Here is a 21,940-nt window from a genome sequence, read left to right on the forward strand (position 1 = left end):
CCCTTGACTAGAAAAGGTCAACCTTGTAGAAATAGCCACATCATTAGGCTCCATGGCCCCACAAACCTCACACTTAGCCAGAATAGTCTCTTGAAGTGTATGAACTTGTTGGACAAGCATCTTCACACCCTCAAAAATTTGTCGATTTTGTTCCAACCATAGATGCTATAAAATGAAGGTAGGTCCAAGAACCTAGGCTACCTAAAGAAAGGAGGTCTTGACTAGCAGCTGACCCAACTGATCCCAAAAATCAACCAAAGAAGCATGCAAACAAGCCTAATTTCAAACTCCCCACCAAAGATGCCAAATCTTCTGAGAGAAAGGACATTGAAAGAAAAGATGAGGAGCACATTCTTCACTTTTAAAGCACATGACACAAATGGATAGTCTCTAGAAGCCACGCTTGCATAAATTACCTTAAGTAGGGCATCTATTTTGAATAAGTAGTCAAAAGAAAAAATTGCATTTGGGCCAAGAAAAATTGTTCCACACATGTTTCCACCATGGAACTCAAATTCTACCATATAGTTGTTTATCAACCTCCAAGTACCCTGTAGCCATTGAGTACTCACATGTTGAATCATAACCCTATCCCAAGATATCAATCCTTAAAAAAGAGTGATACTCCTACTAGAAAGAATTTGATCTAACTCTTGTCAATCTCCCTCCATCCCTCTAGGTGGCCAATCATGAGGATCCTTCCATATACAAACCTCTATCTATTCCAAATGTTGAATAGTTTTATAATTTTTCACCTTGTGCCAATGAGCTACAATAAAACTATCACATAGGGGTTGTAAATGTGGATACAAGATGACGATTGGAGGGTGACCATCTCAAGAGTCAAGACAAAGCAGAGCTATTGAACCCCTATGACAGAACCAAAAAAGACCCTATTTTATGAATTGAGCCCTTGTCTTCAAAGTATTCAAAATCATAGATCCCTTCTCCTCCATGCAAGAATGGGAAACTTCTAAACTATCAACTCCATTTAGATACTTATTAATAAGAATTCTAACCCAAAGTTGATCCTAACTTGTGCACCATTGCCAATGTAATTTAGTAGTGAGAACTTGTTGATTCAGAGCTATTGAGCAAAGACCAAGCCTTCTTTCTTACTTCAATCAACACACAGACTCTTACTTAACTCCACTTAGAGGTAAGCAAATTGCTACTTCAAAGGATTTGTCAAGAAAGAGCCTCAATTCCTTAATGAAATACGTTGGGGTCACCTATACAAAGCTCTTATAAAGAGGGAGAGCATGAATCACTAATTGCAAAAGTGTTGAACCCTACTAGCAATGGATAGTCATTTATGCATCCAATGAGTTACCCTTAGACATAACATATCCAACAATGCCTGCCAATATCCCCTAAGTTGAGTGCCCATAGCAATAGGAATACCAAGACAAACCCAAGGGAGGGACTCCACTTTAAATCTCAAAATATTGGTAGTCTATGTCCGAATAAGCTCAGGAGTGTGAAAAAAGAAGATAGAACATTTGTGTTTATTAACTTTTGGACCCAAAGTAGCCAAATAAATATCTAGAGTTCTTTTGAAGTTCTCAACTTCTTGAATGCAAGCAACACTCATTAAAACAATATCATCAACAAACTATAAGTGAGATTGAGGTTGCAATCCGGTAACCTAATTCCATCTTTGAATCAAGGCTAAGGAAGCCTAGGACTTAGTGATCTTCCCAAGCCCTCTGCCAGAGGATCCTCTTGGAAGATATCCCTATAAGCCTTGAATAGTTTAGATGGCTCATTATTATAATGATAGAGAAAGAAGTAGAAGTAACATAGCTGAAAATCCACTTCACTGAATCAATGTTAAATCCAAAGGCTATAAGAATCTTATGCTAGAACTACCACTTAACCCTGTCATAGACTTTAGCCATATCCATTTTAATGAAAATGACATTTTCCTTAGGCATTGCCATAGAGTGGATGGTCTCATAAGCAATCACCACCCCATCCAAAATTTGTCTTCCAACAACAAATCCCCCTCCTCTTCAGAGATTAAAGAATTAAGCCAAAGCTTAAATCACTCTTAATCAATTTAGTGATAATTTTATAAGCCAAATTACAGAGAGCAATGGGTTTGAAGTGGTCCAAGCTCTAAGCACCCTTCTTTTTGAAATAAAAGAAAGGAAAGTATAGTTCAAATCCTGAAGCATTTGTTTGTTACAATTTGACTCTTGAAACATCCCTAAAAGATCTAAGTTAACAATGTTCCAAAACTCTTGAAAGAATTCAATCAGAGAACTATCACGATAATGAGCTTTTCCTTTTTTTCATCCCAAAAAAAAAAAAACCCTTCTAGTTTTGAAAGAGAATCAAAGTTGCATTCATCTCAATGGAAACTAAAGAGAGAATACAACACAAAACCAAATTCTCCTCTTCTCCATCATTAAAAAAATCATCCGTAAATAAAGCTGAAAATAATTGAGTAGCCTCTTGTGACATCTCTCTTAATAGAGAGAGTATGTGTGTGTTTTTCAGTTTTTGAAAACTTCTGAAGACAATTTTAGATACAAAGATTGTTAAAAATTCCCATCACATCTATTAAATTAAAAAAAGATCAATACTAGTTCTGGGAAATGACGGCCTACAATAACAGCAATAAACAGATAACAGGCATTGAAGAAAACTCATCCAACTGTCCTAGATATTGTAATCTGAAATTTAACATTGAAAATTAATTTAGGCTTTTAGCTAATATTTATATTTTATATTATTTTACCGATGGGTGTGGGTGTTTTTCAATACCCAGTGATCATCCTATCGCTCTTTTTATACTGCTGGTTGTGCTGGTAAACCACAGAGTGTTTATGGGTAAACCACAGAGTGTGTATTCTGTGAACTTTGTGATTGAATAATATTTTTCATTTCATATTATGTAAGATTTGGTTTTTAGATAGATGAAGATAATTTTTTAGTTAAATTTATTTAATATTTTTTTATATGCAGTATTTTGTGTAGTATATTAAATCGTGATTTTTTTTTGTATTTAATTGTATTTTTTTTAGTCAAGTTGACTGATACATGTTTCATGAATATTGGATCATAGAAATGTATCTCTCTTGTTCACATGAATGATATATTAAGTATTCTTTAGATCTAAGTGATGTACATGTGGATGAAACATAAGACTCTTTAGGAGGTTATCCATTACATTTGTAGTCCAGTCCAAATATTCTTAATCCTGACTTTTTCTCACTGTACTTTAACAAAAATTTATTACAAACACCTTTGACTAATTAAATGATATTTTTTTCTTCAATTCATAATAAATCCAACCTTCATAATTAACATTATATTTTCATTTTATGTACAAGATTTAAAATTATTATAAATATTTAAATTTACATTATGAGAGATATTTGATATAATGTATAAAAGGTAACAAAATTACTACACATAGCATACCCATTATGATTCATAATATTTATATTGGGATATTTAACAATTAATAATGTCAAAGCTTATATAACAAATGAATTAAGAAACCATGATTTAGATATTGAACAAATAGCATTCATTAAAATGCACATTCATTATGTATATAATCCACATATTTTGTATATTAAAATATCTAAGATTTGAAATTAAATCAATGCTAACTGATTTTAGAAGGGAAAAAGTTAAGATTGTACTATTGACACTAAATCACAATAACATATGATTAAATAATAATAATATTAATTGCATTCCTATTAATTATAAGAAAGAAAACTAAGTGAAATTCAATTCTAAATCTATATGTTATCTTTTATGGTATAAGGATTAAGAGTATGTGTATAATCATTTTCTTGATAATGGGGAAATAGAGATTGATATTTTAATACGATGATTTTATTTTTGTAAAAGTTAGTAATATTGTTTAATAGTACAAACAAGATCTCATTGAGTTAGGGGTTTGAATTATGTGTAAAGATTAAAACGAGTAGAGAATCGAAAACAAAACAGCAGAAAAGAAAACACATAGCACAAGGTTTAACGTGGTTCACCTCTAAGTGGCTACGTCCACCAGAAACATAGGGAATTTATCTTATTAACCAAATATCCAAGACACAATACATCCAATATGGGTTGCACTCAGCCATTTATATAAACATATCAGATATGAAATGAAGAGTCTGGGGAAGACAAACAATCATGTGACCATTGGGCTTTATATACCCAACAATCTTCCCCGTGAAGGTCAACCAGTACATCCATGCACTGGCATCCCTGCTTCCATGTTCGATCTTACATTCAAACTAGACCCAGCAAAGATTTTAACATCGCCAAAATCTGTTCAAGAAAACTTCAAATGAACCTTCTCCAAATTCTATCAGACTTAATAAAATTTAAAAGTTGAACTTCTTCTATTTGAAAAAAAAATTTCTCCTTACTGAGGTAAGGATACTCTGCCTCTTCCTTTACGGTAGTCGTCAATATTGCCTCCTCCCTATTCGCATAAAAAATATTCTCATTATCCACGTTGATACTATCATCCACATCCATCCAATCGATTTGGTGAGTCTTAATAGATTCCAGTTAGGAGAAAACATCTTCCTTCTCTCCTTGCGATGCCTAAAACCGCTTGGAGCGATGCCCATTGTCCTCTGCTCCTGTTAGTGGCCAATTTCACTTCAAACCAGAAAATCGTCTTTGCACTTCTTCATCTAAGTCCATAGGTTCATAGTCTTCTATGAAAATATCTATGCAAAGGTTGTCGTCAGAATCATAGGAGTACCTCTTTATTTATGTCAAGGCCATGCCATCTGCAGAGCTCTCTGAAGCCACAATTTCTGCCAAGCTTCCTTGCCCTGCTACCTCACTCCAATCTGCACCCTCCTCATCCTGGGAGTCAACAACAGATTCAACTTGGGTCTCTGATGGCATACACTCTTCTTCCCACAATCTCTTGAGTTCATCCTTTTCAACAACAACCTCTTTTCCAGCATCTTTCTGCTCAGAAATTTTAGCGTCTATACAAGGACTATCTTCAACTCCAACCGGGGTATCATAGCGTTCAACCTTCACCACACGAATACCAACAACTTCCCGACCATTAACAATTTGGCCAATAAGTGCCAAAGCTAGCTCAAGAGGAGAGCAAATGAGAATCCCAACATCCTTCTCTTTCGCTAGATTCTCCTCTTCAACTGAGTTCCCCTCTTTCTTCCAGCCATCCCACCAATGTACGCGATGCTTGAAGCATAGTTTTACATGGAACGTAAAACTGCCATAGAAGTTATAAATTTTACCTTATCCTTCTTCCTCCATCTCTCCTCAAGCCAACATGGCTCTGATACCAATTGTAAATATTAAAACAAGCAGGAATCGAAAACAAAACAATAGAAAAGAAATCACACAACACAAGGTTTAACGTGGTTCACCACTAAGTGGCTACGTCCACCAGAAATGCAGGGAATTATCTTATTAACCAAATATCCAAGACACAGTACATCCATTATGGGCTGCACTCAGTCATTTATATAAACATATCAGATTCGAAATGAAGAGTCTGAGGAAGACAAACAGTCATGTGACCGTTGGGTTTCATATACCCAACATTATGTGTGTCCTAGCTCTTAAAAGTAGAACATATTAAATCAAAATATTGAAACTGTATTCCACAAACTTTCAGACAGTAGCAAAATTCAAACTTAATGAACTTAACGAAAACAGCAGCCGACAATGAACACTAATGCACAAAGGATATAAGATTTACATAAAAAAAAATCAATAAGAAAAAACCTACAGCTAAAGTTCACTCACAATATGAAAAATAGATTTAAATAACTTAATAATTTTAGATAACTTACACCACTATGACACTTATTAATGATATTAAATTTTAACTATGTTAACATATCTATATTAAAATATTGAAAATATGTTTAAGACAATCTTATAATAAGAGTTTCATTATAAAATAATATATTTGTATTTGTACGTGTTTGAAAACTTCTAGAGGTACAAAGATCGTTCAAAATTCCCATCATATCAACTACAATGAAAAACTAATCAATTGCAGGTCTGGGAAATGACGGCCTACAAAAACAACAGGCATTGGAAACAACTCATCCAACTGTCCTAGGTAATATGTTTACTTACAATTTGTAGGGTATCGCTCTCTATAATACTGCTGGTTGTGCAGGCAAACCAGATGCTGTCATTTTTAACAGTCAAATAGACTGCAACCCTCTTGGCTGGAATAGTGTTTACTTTTTCTCCACATGATGTATACTTTACCCAAAGATGAGTGCTGATATGAATAAACAGATTGTATTATGTGAACTATATGATTGAAGGGTATTTTCCATTTCATATTATATAAGATTTGATTTTTATACAGATGAAGAAAATTTCTAGTTAATTTATTTAATATTCTATAAAAAAAATTATGTGGTATTTTTTTTGTAGTATATTAAATTAGGATGTTTTATTGGCATTCAATTGTATAGTTTTAAGTATAATTTATTGATATATGTTTTGTGAATATTGGTTGACATAAATTCATTTCTCATGAACATGAATGTTATATTAAGCATTATTTGCATCTAAGTGATGTTCATGTGGATGAAGCATAAGACTTTTGGGGAGTTTATCCAATCCATTTGTACTATAATTCAAATATGCTTAATCATGAATTTTTCTACAAGATTAAGTTCACTTAGCTTGCAACCTCAAATGCATATTATGCTTTATCAATTGAATAACATATTCTTTTGTTAAATTTATATCAAATACAACCTTCATAATTAACAATATATTTTTATTTTAACGTATATGAGATTTAACCTTATTTATATTTAATAGATGTTTTATTGATAATATTTATTTAAGATATAGCATAGTTGCATAAGAAATTATGTCTTTCATTATTGGTGAATATTCATTATGTTGTCAAGGGAATGAGAATATGCCTAAGAATAGATGAATGATAAAGTAGAAGCTAAGGGATGCTTGAAAATCACTACAAATTGCTACATGAGTGTATTGTGATCTCCAATCCTCCAACTAGCTCCCCATTTTTCAAAATCCAAAATTTAAATTCTAATTATGGGATTGTTTTGTTGAAAGTTGTAGGTACCAATAACTACACTAGGTACCCGAACCTCAAATTTGGTAACCTTTCCAAATGTTGCACCAAAACAAGAGAAGGTTGTTCACACACTTAGATGCTTGCCTTAATTTCTCAATAATGCCTTGTCATCTCCACCGACCAACTTGCTAACAATAAGAGTCAACTATGACACCCACTTAATTCACGAGGACCCTAAAATAGAAAAAGTAGACCAACTTAGTCTTGGGTGCCCATTTTGAATGTTTATTATTCAAGGAAAGAACATATGAGTTATGGAAAGTTTTAACTAATATAATCTATGCCAGGAAAGAAATATTTGGATATTTGCCTTAAAATTTCCTCCAAAATGAATTCAAATTATTATAATGTTGCAACCTAACAATGTAACCAAAATATTTATAAAATATTAGGCATTTATTACATAAATTATTCTCCTAGAGAATTTATGCCTAAATATTTTCATAAAAATTAAATTAATATTTTTGGTGGATGCAAAAAGTTCCCTCACACCCCTTGATTCTCCTACATCAAGCACTCAAAGTATGAAAACTTTGTGAGTTTAGTATCACAAAGTGGATTTGAATGGTAGAACCATCCTTTCAAGTTGTAAATAGCATTCAACAAACTAGACATCATTGAATAGGTACCTAAGATGAGTTTTTCTTCATGTTGGACTTAAGGTCTCTCAACCTTTGAGTCATAATATTGATAATTAATTTAATTAATTATTTTAGTGCATGTTTATTCAGTCTAAGTTGTATATTTCCTAAGTTTTTCATTCACTTTGTCGATCATCTTGGAAAGATGGCAACCTACATGGTAGGTGAAGTCTTTTGCATGTTTCCTATTTTAGAGGACTACATCACAAACCATGCAATAAATTCACTCACCAAATATATTCCTCTTTGTAATTTTACATTTGACATATAATTGACTCCAAAGGATAAGCCAATGATCATGTAGGGAGAGGATTTTGCAACTCAAATTTGGTCAAATTATTGACATTTAAGTCTTTAATATATCAATGCTTATTCATTGGCATTATAGGAACTCCTCCAACATGATTTTTTCCACATTTAGAATATCATCCAACATAAGTAACTAGGAAGATCCACCATAATTGCCACCACAAAAATGTTACCAAAATTAGTACTGTAAGAGCTAGGTATATAGTGTTTAATCTACTCTAGAAAAGGGTGGATTATTTCCTCCTCCATTATTGGTGCTTTCTCCACCTTGTTTTAATTAATTAAAGTGGGATAGGCTTGAAACTTGACATAACCGCTAAACAGAAGCTATATAGACCACATGAGGAGTGCACAACCTTCCAAAAAATACAGGATGCCAAAACACACTAGAACCCAGAAGATGACCAAGATAGAACCATTAAAGACAACCAAAAAACAAACAACATACAACCACCCACTGAAGACATGAAGGAATGGTCTACTAAGAAGGGGCATTATCATCCTATTATTCATTACACAACACTTTAACTTCAATATAAAAAAGAAAAAACTTTTTTTTAGAATCTTTTGTAGAGATTAGAGTGCTCAAATTCGGAGTAGCCTTGACAACAGAGATGTGGGGTTCCATCGTCGTAAAAGGATACTCCATGAGTCTCTTCCTCTTCAACCTTATTTGTTCTATCTACTCATGTATGGCATGTAGAGAGGCCAAATTCTTTATTGTCATCTCTTGGCTTAGAGCAGACATTTTCTCATCCTTCTTTTTTAGGATCTCTTGAATCTCCTTCAGCACAAACACAACATTCCTATGAAACCTCAAAGAATTTTTTTCATTAAGGTTATTAAGAATCACCTCAACATTCTTCCATTTATCCAATTTCCTTTCCATATCATTGGTATCTTTCAAACCCTCTCATCCTTGTCCTCTAACTCCCATTTGTCACCTCAAGCCTCAACCTTAGCCACTGCTTCAAGCCTGTTTATTTTATTTTTGGTGACACTTAACTGAGAGAGGAGCCAACGAAAGACCACATCTTGTCATTTAACCTCCTTAACTATCTTAGGCACTTTATTAACCAAAGTAGGGGAGTTGGGTTTGGGGGTAGACACACCATGGGGGGGGAAGGGGGAAATCTCCTCATAAGCATCAAGAGCTAGTCAGAACTTGCGACCAAGGATGAATTAGAATCCTCTGAATCCACATGCTCTTTTAAATCCACCAACTCAATATCAGTAAAAGGTGGGTAGGGGTATTTCTATATTTATCTCAACAAATAGGATTGAACTAGATAAGGATGATTTTGGTCTTCCATGAGGAAGTTGTTCATTGGGGTCTAGTTTGAAAATAGGTGCACTAGAAATCTCCACACCAATTTAGAATCCAGCAAGGGGCCATGAGAAATCAAAGAGAACCCACTAGATGAGGTCAAAGCTAAATAAAAATTCTGGAGTGTTAGGATTAATCCTTCATGGAGGGGGAGAGAACTCTTTGAATTTCACCCCAACAACTAACTGTGATAAAGTGAACAAACCTAGATAGAGAAATTCATTATTCTATTATATATTATATTTTATATAATATAAATTCATCTTAAAATAATATTATAAATCCCATTGAAATGTGCCACCTTTCAATTGTTATCACAAAATAGTTGATAAAAAATACTCTCTCTCTCTCTCTCTCTCTCTCTCTCTCTCTCTCTCTCTCTCTCTCTCTCTCTCTCTCTCTCTCTCTCTCTCTCTCTCTCTCTCTCTCTCTCTCTCTCTCTCTCTCTCTCTCTCTCTCTCTCTCTCTCTCTCTCTCTCTCTCTCTCTCTCTCTCTCTCTCTCTCTCTCTCTCTCTCTACTTTTCTCTCTCTAGATATCTCTTTTATTTTAATTTTTAATTTTGTCTCACACCCTCTCTCTCTCTCCCACTTTTATACATCTCCCTTTCCTTGTATCTCTTTTTCTATTTCTTTATCTCTAATTTGGTATCCCCCTAGAGTCTATGTTGCATGTATTTTAATAACAACAAACCAAGAAAAAATAATATGTGACATTTCTTGTAAAGAGGCACCTTCTCTTTTAAAGAAAAATTTGGATTTACTTTCATGACCACATCTTTCATAAGAGTTATTTTGATATTATAGATTCAAGTATATCATGTTTATCTTGAAACATAATAATTTTGCACCACATCTCTATTGAGATGCTAATGAGCTAGAATTTAGAATACTAAAAACTATGAACATAAACCATCTTATATAAAATAAAAGGCCCATTTTTACTATTACAAAATTGCATAAGTATCAAGTGAAATGTATGATACAACATATATATTAACACTAAAAGTGCTCTCTTATTTTAAATGAGCTTTGCAAGTGGTGGGCAGTAGTTGTCTAGCGAGGAGCGTGAGAAGGATAGAAAGGATGATGCAGTGAGATTAATTTTGTTTGAGTCTATGGTTTTAGACCCTATGCAGGTGTTTTCCTCTTCCAACTTTAATCTGGAATTTCTTTTCCTTTTTCCTAAGATTCAAGAGGATGTGTGTCCCTTTAGTGTGGGTGGGACCTTCTCTAGTTCCACCTTGCCACCTACGAAGGTTTTTGGTTAAGATGCTATTGGGTTCAATTCCTCTCTTTCCTCGATGTCTAATAATCCTCCCCAAGGGTGTTGGAAGGATCTATTCAGTAGTAGCCAATTTATGCACATACATGGAGTGTCAATTGAGAGATCCAAGAATTGTACATTTGTGAATATAAAGGATTACTCTCTAAATTGGTCTTTGGCTAAAATGGATAACACCTTGGTGGGTAAGATCATGGGGAGATAGCCAGAGATAGCTTTTGTTCATAAACGGGTTGTGTCCAAATGGGCCATCAAGGGAAGTGTGTTGGTTTCAATGCTTCCTAAAGGTACATTCTGTTTCTTGTTCTCAGTCAAGGAGGATAGTGGTATTGTCCTTTCTTTAGGCCCCTTATTTTTTGGCAAGTTACAACTTCTTCTCTGTAAATTTCATCTTGGGTTTAAGCCTAAGTTCAAACTATCTAGTGCTGTCATGACTTGAGTTCGCCTCCTAGGCTTGCCTCTAAAGTTATGGGATGAAGAGATCATTGTGAGGATGGCCAACTCGGTTTGTCAATTTATTTTTCTTGATGTTATTGATCTCTAAGGATAGGATGAGACTTGTCTGTGTGTGCTTCTATGTGGGTATTGTTCCTGGAATGACTCTTCCTATCTCCATCGACCTGAAGTCTCATCTTGGTGCTTGGTCCCAACTAGTGGAATATGAGAACTCTATGTTGTTCTATCGGCTCTGTTCATCATTTGCCCACCTCTCTAATAAATGTCTTACTAAGAGTTTTTAAATCTTCGCTTAAGGTGAAGGGTAAGAGGTCTTCAAATTCTTCTTCTGCATTGGATGCTTCTAAAATGGCCTCAAAGTCCTCTAAGAGGAATTATCCTTGGGATATGTTGGTCCTCAAGATGGATATGGTTAGATCAGGTTGTGCAGTTGATGTCCTTCAGGCTTTGGTTGTGGGTTTTCCCCCTACTCTTTATGGGTTAGGCCTTTCACCCTTGAAGTCTTTTCTGAATTGATGATCCCTCTTCCCAACATGTAGTGTGAAGTTGAGGTGTTGGACTCCCCTCTATAATTCCAAGTGGCTCCTCAATCTTCCCAGGTGCTGGATTTAGTCTTCATTGTTTTCCAGGACTCTTCCCAAGTGTATATTTCTCTCGGGATGTTCCCTAGATACATGCCCTCATAATTGTCTCCCCGATCTAGGGGATGGCACCTTTGGAGTTGGTTTGTGGGCTACGTGACTCTTCTTTGGAGCTTCCTTAGACTCCTACCTAGGAGAAATATTCCTTGTCTGGTATGGCTGGACTTGGTAGTCCTCCTTTGTCAAGTGGTAGAAAGATAGTTGATGTGGGGAGGGATGAGAAGGTTGGCAGGAAGAAATTTAAGGAATTGAGGTAGTCAAATGCATCTCATGATGTGGCTAATGATTGCCAAAGTAATCTGGAGAAATTTTGTTCTTGCCACACTTTCAAATGAAGATCCTATCCTATAATATTAGGGTTCTCAATGGTTCAAATAAACCAATCCTAGTGAAGAACATGGTGAATGAATTAAAGTCGAATATCCTACTTCTTCAAGAAACTAAAATGAGTTTGGAGGCCTTTATAAAGGTTGGTAACTACATTTGGCCTTTCTCAATTAGATGTGCTTTGAATGCAATTTGTGCTTCAGAAGGCCTTGTTGTTTTATGGAAACCCCATATTCTTGATGGAATTGTGATATTTTAAGATGAAGGTTTCCAGTCTATAGATTTTTCAAACAAGATAACTAAGGAGCAATGGAAACTCATTAATATTCATGCTCCTAATAATGTTTTTGTGAGAAGAGATCTTTGGGATTCACTCATCTCTAGCTAGTTGTCCTTCCAAGATTCTAATTACATATTGTGATGGGAGACCTCAACTCCCCACTACTTCCTTTGGAGAAATTAGGAGTTGTTCTTTTTTTTTTATATAGTATACTTGATACCTTCATGAGTTTTTGGATAATGGGAGCTTATGTGATTTAGATTTGAAGGAGAGGAATTATACATGGTCCAATCTCTGCTCAGGAGATAACCTTATTCAGGTGCATCTGAATCGATGTGTGGTTTCCTCTTCTTGGAATATTCTTGGCCGCAACCATATCACCTCTCGAATCCATTTCAACTCAGACCATAGTCCGATTTTAGTTAAGCATGATTTTATTGGTCCCAGGCATCATTTCCCCTTCTATTTTGAGATCATGTGGTCACATTTCCCTAATTTTAAGGCTCTTGTGGCCTAGTGTTGGAATATTCAAATCCATGGTACTGTCATGTTAAAATTCTCTCATAAGTCGAATCTCCTTTAAAATAATTTGTGCTCATGAATTCTTCCTTCGATAATATTTTTTAGTAGAAAAGGGACTTAAGATTTAGATCAATTTGATTCAAAAAGAGATGGAGTTCTTAGGGACCTCTTCAGATAGAAGGGAAAGGGATATATCCCTCCTAATTGACCTTCACAATTTCGTTATCAAAGAAGAAATCTACTAGAAGCAAATATCTAGAGTGAAATGGGTTAAGGATGGTGAAAACAATACTAAATTCTTCCACCAACTAGCTAGCAAGCATAACAAAAGAAACAATATCTAAGAATTAATTGGAGCATATGCTTCCTCCTACTCAAAGTTTGAGGATATTAATAGAGTGGTTGTCTCTCATATTTTTTTCTTTCTTAACCCTCAACCTCCCCAAGATCCCAATATTTTCAAAGCCTTTGATAGGCTGATTCAGGCTATTTTGAACATTATTGACCAGACGGACCTAAGTTTCATGGAGCTGAAATTCTCTATTGAGGAAGTCAAGGAGGCATGCCTTTTTTCGACCCTTCAAATCCTCTAATCCTAATGGGTTCCCCCTTTCTTCTTCCAATAATTCTAGGACATTGTGGGAACGAACATCATTATGGTTGTGAGAGAATTTATGTGTTCAACTTCGATTTTGAAGGAGACTATCAAAACCTTCATTGTCTTAGTCCCTAAAAAGTCAGGTGCTAATCATATGTTTAAGTTCAAAACTATAAGCCCCTGCAATACCCTATCTAATATCTTCTGAAAGCTTTTTGTCAACTATATCAAGCCTTTTTTGGGAAGTTGATTAATGACAATCAAAAGGGCTTTGTTCCTGGTTTTTATCTATTGTTGTTCTTGTTGCCCATGAAACCCTCCATTCTATAAATAATAATCACCAAGAGGGAATTTTTTTGAATTTGGATGTCTCTAAAGCCTATGATATGGTACCATGGCCTTTTCTCTCATTGGTCCTAAGTAACCTAAGAAAAAACGATTGCCTAGGAAACCTAGTTGTGCATCTAATGTAAACTTTGGTAGTTTTTATTTTGGCCTTTCAAATGAGTTTTTTATTTCTCCATATAAGACATTATAGTTCAAGTGTATTTTAAATTGGATAATTTTATATTGGTTTGGTCTCCAATTTAATGATAATGTACTTGTGTGTTCAAACAAAGAGTGAGAGATCACATATTTTGTCTATATATATTGCCCATATGTATTTTATGTCTTTATTTCTCAACAATAGCACTACTCTTATAGAATTTAAAGATTGCGTACAATGGTGAACCACATACCTTATTAATTATAGTTTAGTGATCCAATTGCCATTGAATCTATAATTGATAGCATAGTGTTGTTAACTAAACTCGTAATTTTATTTTTGACAATGGTTTGTATAAAGATTACTTTTTGAACTAATTGAAAATAAATTTTGTATCAATTGGTGCATTTACAAACTAGTCTACTTGTTGGTACCATATGGAGTTAAAAAAAAAATTATTGCAATAGTTGTGCATCTAACAAAGTTCTTCAACTATTGATCAATTTTATACCACATATGATTAGCTTTGACAATCATAATTGTGAGGTCAAGGTTAACTATTATTTCTGATGTTTTGAAGAAGTGTGTGTGTGTATCATTGAGGGATATAGAACAAATTCTACAAATTTACAAGTGTGTGATGAAATTTGGGGCTTTGAGGATGTAATATTTATTTTTTATTTTTTCCATGGAAGAAAATGGAAAATAGTTTCAAACCGCCCTATTTATATAAAGTATCCCTATCATACATGTTTTACTTTGCACATATTATCACTTGTGAAGCAATTAACACTTAATAGGTGTTGGTATCACCATGTGACTATGTGTTTTGAATTTAAGACATCATGTGCTCATACAACCTGCATGTATACCATCCTTAAGAGGTAGCATTGTACAATTCTTTTCGTACATCTGAACATACCAATCAACAATACAAGCTAACCAATAGTGAGCTTCAGTTCAAATGGTTGCTCAAGATTATTAGATTCATTATAGAGCATTCAGAATACTTTTAGAGGGAAGCTAAACTAAGTATGCTATCCACCTGTGTTAATTTATTTTGGAGTTGTGATATGGGTAGTGAGTTTGTTACTAGATTCAAAATTTGATAGAAATATATCATACCTTGTCCAAACATAGATATCTCATACATGTTTTTTGTGCGAAAGAAACAAAACTAATTGCATCAAACCTTCTAAATTTTCTATAGATAAATATATAAGAATACCATTAGTTTCCTACTGAAATATTTTCCCCTCTAAGATCAATTCTAAATTACATATGCATATAAACATAGTTTAAGATTTTCTATTGTCAAACTATTGTTCTGGGATGAAAACTAGTGAGCTAAATTACAAAGAAAAATGCTCGCACATGTTTAGGCATTTTGCAAAATGGTTTCTAGGTTTTTCTATTGACTTTTTTAACTTTCCATAACATATTGAATTTTTAAATTTGAGTAAGGGATTTAAAGGTTATGGCCTTTTAAACTCTATCCTTTTTGTTGCAAATTACAACTAGAGGTTATGAGTTCATTTGTATTTTATAAGGATAAAAATTTAACAATAATTATCATCATTAATCAGTATATTATGATGAATATGGGTGAATTTCATAACCTTTCATTAGACTCTATGGAAGTGGTTCTAGACTTAGAAATTGACAATAAGAAGTAAGACCCTTGTTTCTAAAAATATCTAGTAGTGACTATATTGAGAGAACATGTGGGTTAAGGAGTAGTCCTTTTGGTGTACTATTTAATGTCATTAACTTTGAAGTCATATTGATTATCTAATGCCAATATGGGCTTGATTTTTAGTTACTATTTTATCCATCTTGTAGAATCTTAAAGTAGATGATTGAGGTACTCTATACTATAAACATTGAATGCCATTGATTTATATGAATAATTGCATTACTTGGGTTGATGTATATTCTCTTCCATGGTATTTTTAACAATGGAAAAGTGTAGTAGATATACTTTGTATAAGCATATAGGTGTACTATTTTGACAATGATTCACATAATGAATTATATTCCATCATGAATGTTGGCCACATTTTGCTAGATCATTTGTGATGGGTTGGGCTTCTCTAGTGGAGTAGCACAAGGAAGCTAATGCTTTGTGGTAGGGTGGATATCATCTTGATGATGCTCTTTCTCTATTCCATGTTAGGTCATGGAGAAAAGAAATGGGAAAGTGTTGCATGCAAATATTGAAGTATTTGATTATCTACTAACTTGCCAATTTAGAAGAGCAGATGCCTCTTAATTACTTCTTATTCTTCTCTTGTAGATTTAGAGTGTTAATTTGTATCCTTAAGTAAACCAATTTAGTTTGCAGCAATGCTAAAATTGTTAAGAATTTATAATAATTGCAATGACTATTGCTTCATTTTAAATATGTTTATCTAAAAATCAAGTCAAATATTTGATTCATTTTAAGATGGGGTCTACATTACACTCATTCTATTCACTAATTACTATTTTTATTAGTGATTAAGTAGATTGGTGTTACATGTGGTATCAAAGCTCTAGGTTCAACACAAGAGCCTAGAGTCTACTACGTAAAGTCATATTTCATTGATCTTAAAAAATTGAAGGTATCTAGATGAGTTAGAGTTTTTATTATTTCCTAGATGGTCTAGTATTGGAATAAAGGAGAAAAATGACAAATTAATAGAAGTTAGTGAAAGAAATTGGTTTGTATGACTTATTATTCATGAAAATAAATAATATATGATGTGAGTGCATTATAGAATGACTTCAAATTCATGATGTAAATTATTGATAATTTGAAGATATACTTGAATAGTATGTACCTTGGAATTGATTTATTCCATGATTATGGCTTACCCATGAGCTTGATATGGGTAGGGAAACATTAAGGTTATATTTGATCCTTTATTTCAACTTCTTTGTATGCTAAAGTATATTTTTTTGGTTGTCATTCTTATTAAATGTTGTGCTATGAGTGATTTTGCACTTAATATGTGTGATGCTCATTGTTTGAGGTTGCAAGTATAATTTTGTGAGATCAACTTGCTTGTGAAGTCCAGTTGGTTCTTAATGTGGCTATTTCAATCATAAGTTAGTTTCCAATTTTGGTTATACTAATTTTCTTCATATGTTGGTCATAATATTATAGCCACTATTTTAAAAGGTGTCCAAAGTGTTGTAAATCCCCTTTTTGTTCTCATTATTGGGGATACTCTTGGTGCTCCTTTGGATGATTTAATTGTGACACCTCTACTAGAGGTTGTGTCATGTGTATTAAAAGAGGCTAATTTGATAATTTTTTATCCTCCTACTCATGATGTCTATGATATTCTTCATGTGAACTTAAAAAAATTAGTGTGTTGAAGATTCCATTATCTCAAATTATTACCATTGTTAGAGTTGTATTGTTGATTCTTTTATTTATGCAATGCCTTATATGGCATCAAAAATTGACAACGAACCAGGGTGGAATTATGGTTTGTTATGAATAATAAATATTATAAAATTATTCATATATATATTCAAGTATAAAAAAATTAAAATATATGTATTATAACATAAACATATTTTTGAATTCCTTGCATGTGTAAGAAAGGTGATAAGTTGCTCCAAGTTATGTACTAAATAAGTTGAAAGTGTTCTAATTTTGCTTCATGATACCATAGATTTCACACATGATGTAACGCGATGGACATACTATTTGGGCCACATCAAAGTAGGCGTGAATGATGAGATGAACATATTGTCTCAGTCACATGATTGATGAGATGAACACAATCATTCACCATCTCTTCAAGTCATAAGTGAATTTGCAAGAATGATAGATGAACACAATTTATGGTGTCTTATATGATATGAACTTATTCCTTTATGAAAATCCTATTATTTATTTTATGAGATAGCTTGATTTCTATCAAATAAATTATAAATTCTTTGTTATTCCAGTCTATTGTGAAAATGGTATAGATTGAGATGCTAATCTAGTTGTGCAAAAACTAACCATGCTTTTATTAAAGGGTCAAATAGGTTTTGAAGGGACTTGAAAACCTAAATACAAAATGTTGCCTTCAGTAAAAAATCAACAAAACAATAAGAAAATGGCAGCCAACCAAAAGAGGATATAGAGAGAAGACAACCAACAAGGAACTAGGCCAAGACCAAAAAAGATAAAGGTAAAGAAAAGTTACTTAAGATTCTTCAAGGCCTCAACTGCCTTGGCCTCATGCTAGGAGGCTTCTTGAGCAAGTTTCTTAATATCCTGCAAGTCCTTCAAAGATTGATTAGCAACCTTCTTCAGATGAACCCTAGTATAGGTACATGGTCCTTTGCCCTCTTCAGCACCAATCTAATTTCTTTTTTCCTCCACATCAATGAACTAAGGATTACCTTGTTGCAACCTTTCAAAAAATTTAACCAACATCCTCATACTACTTGCAAACCCTTTAATCACATTATGGCTGACATTGACCAACTTTACTAAGTTGGCATTGATATTCTCTAATTTTGTTTCCAGAGTCATAATATTCCCTTCATAATCAAATTTAAAATTGGCCACATTCTTCACAGCCTGTTGAAGAGATGCAACTGCATTTATGCCTTCTTTATCAACCCACAAGTCACCATGCACCAAACCATCATCCAACCTTTCTTAAATAGACCTGATCTTAAGGATCATTTGTTTGATCTCATAAAGGTACCATTTATGCTTATTAAAGGTGTCCACTGCCACATCTATTGCAAGACTTAAGACATCATCACATGAGTTGTCTTATCCATGTTGAGGTGGGGAGAGTCAGTATTTAATTAATACAAAAAAGATGATCTATCGCCTCTGTCTAAAGGAATATCCTCATAATCTCCTGAAGGAGAAGAATGGTGGTCACTTTGTTCTTCAAAGTCAGATAAAATAGGGTAGGTCTTCATAATTATGTTAGTACTCTGCTTCCCCCCTTTTTTCCCACCCTAACCTCAAATTCATCTTCATTGACCCACCCTTGTCCCCTGAAACAACAAAATCTGAATCCTTGTCCTCTGGGAGGGTCAAATCCTTAGAAATCTTAGGCTTACTCTTAGAAGGGGCAGCCAGAGATTTGATATTGTCCATGATGAGCATAATTAGGCCTTAATGCAGAATAGGGTTTTTAGGGTTCTTTTTAAAATCTCTAATATCCTCATTTAAGGATGATAAGAGATAGAAGAGAAAAGAGATTCTTTCCTTATATATAAAATGATTTAACAACACAAAACGATGCCCAAAAACATTGGTAAAATGACCATCAAGGGAGAAATACTATATGAGTACCTTAAGAAAAGTGCCTCAAAGGGGTTTGATGGAGCTCATTAAAAAGTCTCTCTTTGGCTTCCTAACTAGATGTGTCCCTTCTTTTCCTTTGGGGAATTTTTGTACCAACTCTTCGAGATCTTTCTATCTCTAAAGACCTTCTTCCAATCCATCAACATGCCAGTAATCTCAAAGATGATATCTTCTATGAGGTCAACCTTCTTGCCATATACTAAGACATAACTCTTATTCCAACTCTTGACAAAATGTTTGGACAATTTATGGTCATACCCATGTAGCCTTTCTAGGGTAGGGGTAACATCCCCTTTCAGCAAAATTCACCTAATAGTAGCATTCTTATTCACCCCTTTATAGTTAATTGGGTCCGAATGGTTCCTTTCACCCCCCATTTTAGAATCCCTGCACCTCACACCAACAACCAGAGACCGAGGAAAATAAAAATTCCAATTCTTGGCAAGAAAGAAAAACACCCAAAAAGCGTGAGAGCTAGGCAACATGGCACAAAAGGCATGATGCAAAGAGTTTGCCATAACTATATATTAAACAAGTCTCCCAACATGAGCATTTTGCTTTTCATACGCCATCAAATCCAAGATATTCAATGGTGGTGTATCCTCCTTAGTCCATCATTTTTTAGCATTGATATGGGCCCACATGTTAGAAAAATAATCAACAACACAATTGACCTCCCTAAAAGCATGGGAAATGATACAATTATCAAATGAATCAATAATTTTGGTAGCATCCCTTATCCAAACTTTGGATAGTACAAGAAGAACATTCACACCCCTTAAGACATTGAACTATATTATTATAATTCCCTTCAAGATAAACTTTTTTGTAATTCAATTGAGAGGCCAGGCTTAGACCATGGTAGGCAGCAATAGCTTCAACTAGGTGATTTTCCTGAGTTCCCAAAGGTAGCAACAACTAATCATGTTAAAGAGATATGAACGATGGTGATTTCCAAATTTGAAAGTAAGTTGTATCTTTAAAAGTTTCAATTACTTGGTATGAGTGATGATATAATATTATACAACTATGTGTAGATATACTCCTATATAATGACTAAATGATATTCTCCAAGAATATTAGATACAAAAACTATGTATTTCAAGAACAATCAAATTGCAATCTATCTTTATGTTTCTTTCAAATCTAACTCTAAAAATGAGCTATTTATAATTTTAATGCAATTAATGATGATAGATATTGAATGGCTCACCTTTGATCTCTCCAAATATAAAATCACAAAGAGAATATATTAGTATTATGTATAGCTAATTATGATTAAATGATTCATTCCTCTATTTTTGGATCTAAGGAATTGATTAGTTTTTCATGGGACATGAAAAAAAATAATTGTATGTAACATGTGAATTTTATATTTTATGCTTGATCAAAGGTCAATAATATTGGCATGAGGTTGTCAGCATTAGTGCACACTTGATCTTAAATTCAAATTTACAAATTCTAACTTGGCTAACTACATCCCTTAGTTTATCCTATCTAGATTTGATTGTGTACATGTTTATGTGATTTATTGTCTATGTATGCTTGTATAAAATAAATTTTATTCCACTCCTTATCATCATCCACATATTTGAAGCTCTCTCATTCTAATTACATATAGAAGAATAAATAAAGAGAAACATTTGGACATGGTGCTTGCAAGGATCTAAACAAATCTACTTTTTAGGTATTTAAATATTCTTTTATCATATAACTAAAGTCATTTATTTATCATCCTTATATCAACTGGCATTTATGAAAATAGTATGATCGTATCAAATTAAGTCAATAAATATACTAACCCTACTTCTATGAAATAGATCAAATAATTTTCTTTTCAAATATATAGAGGGAAGAATTTAGAGGTTATTAGAGGCGTAGTTTGTAGGTATGGGTTGAATTTATGGTTGAAAACTAGATCTAGATAAACAAATTTAACCCAAAGTAGAGTGAAGAACAATATTTTGATTTCGATCTATACATACAAATATTGAAGTTATTTTATAATCCCAAGATAAAATTCTCCAAATTATGAATTCAACAATTATTCTTTGCCTATGCAGTTGAGTAACCTATCTTCTTACTTACTTTAACTTACAACTCATAACAAATTGTATAATTATTATCGAATTGTTTGAAACCAACTATTGTTTAATAGTCTCTAAGATCATCTTTTTCTTTTCTTTTCTTAAATTTATTAGAAAATAGTCTCTAAGATACTGATCACTGTGCCAACAAAACACGTGTTGTTTTAATGCTTCACAGTTATGAATGGTGCGCCCCTATTTATAATTTAAATAGTGTATACTTTTACTGCTTCTAATGTATTCTTTGCCCAAATTACAAGCGAAACCACCATGCCTATCCAAGGATATTTGTTTGTTGATTTTGGTTCACATAAACTTATTTTTTCCTTGAAGATTAATGATGTATTGAATCTAACTGATATTCATATGAGTGAAGTCAAAGATTCTTTGGAAGGTTATCCAATCTATTTTTATTCCAATTCAAATATGTTTAATCATGAATTTTTCTTCAAGATTAAGCCTATCAATCTTGCAAGCTCAAAAAAGTATAATGCTTTAGAAACAATTCATTACAAACCCCTTTAGCTAATTAAAGAACCTATTATTTTCTTCAATTCATATTAAAT

This window comes from Cryptomeria japonica, chromosome 5, assembly GCF_030272615.1.
Source record: "Cryptomeria japonica chromosome 5, Sugi_1.0, whole genome shotgun sequence".
NCBI lineage: Eukaryota > Viridiplantae > Streptophyta > Pinopsida > Cupressales > Cupressaceae > Cryptomeria > Cryptomeria japonica.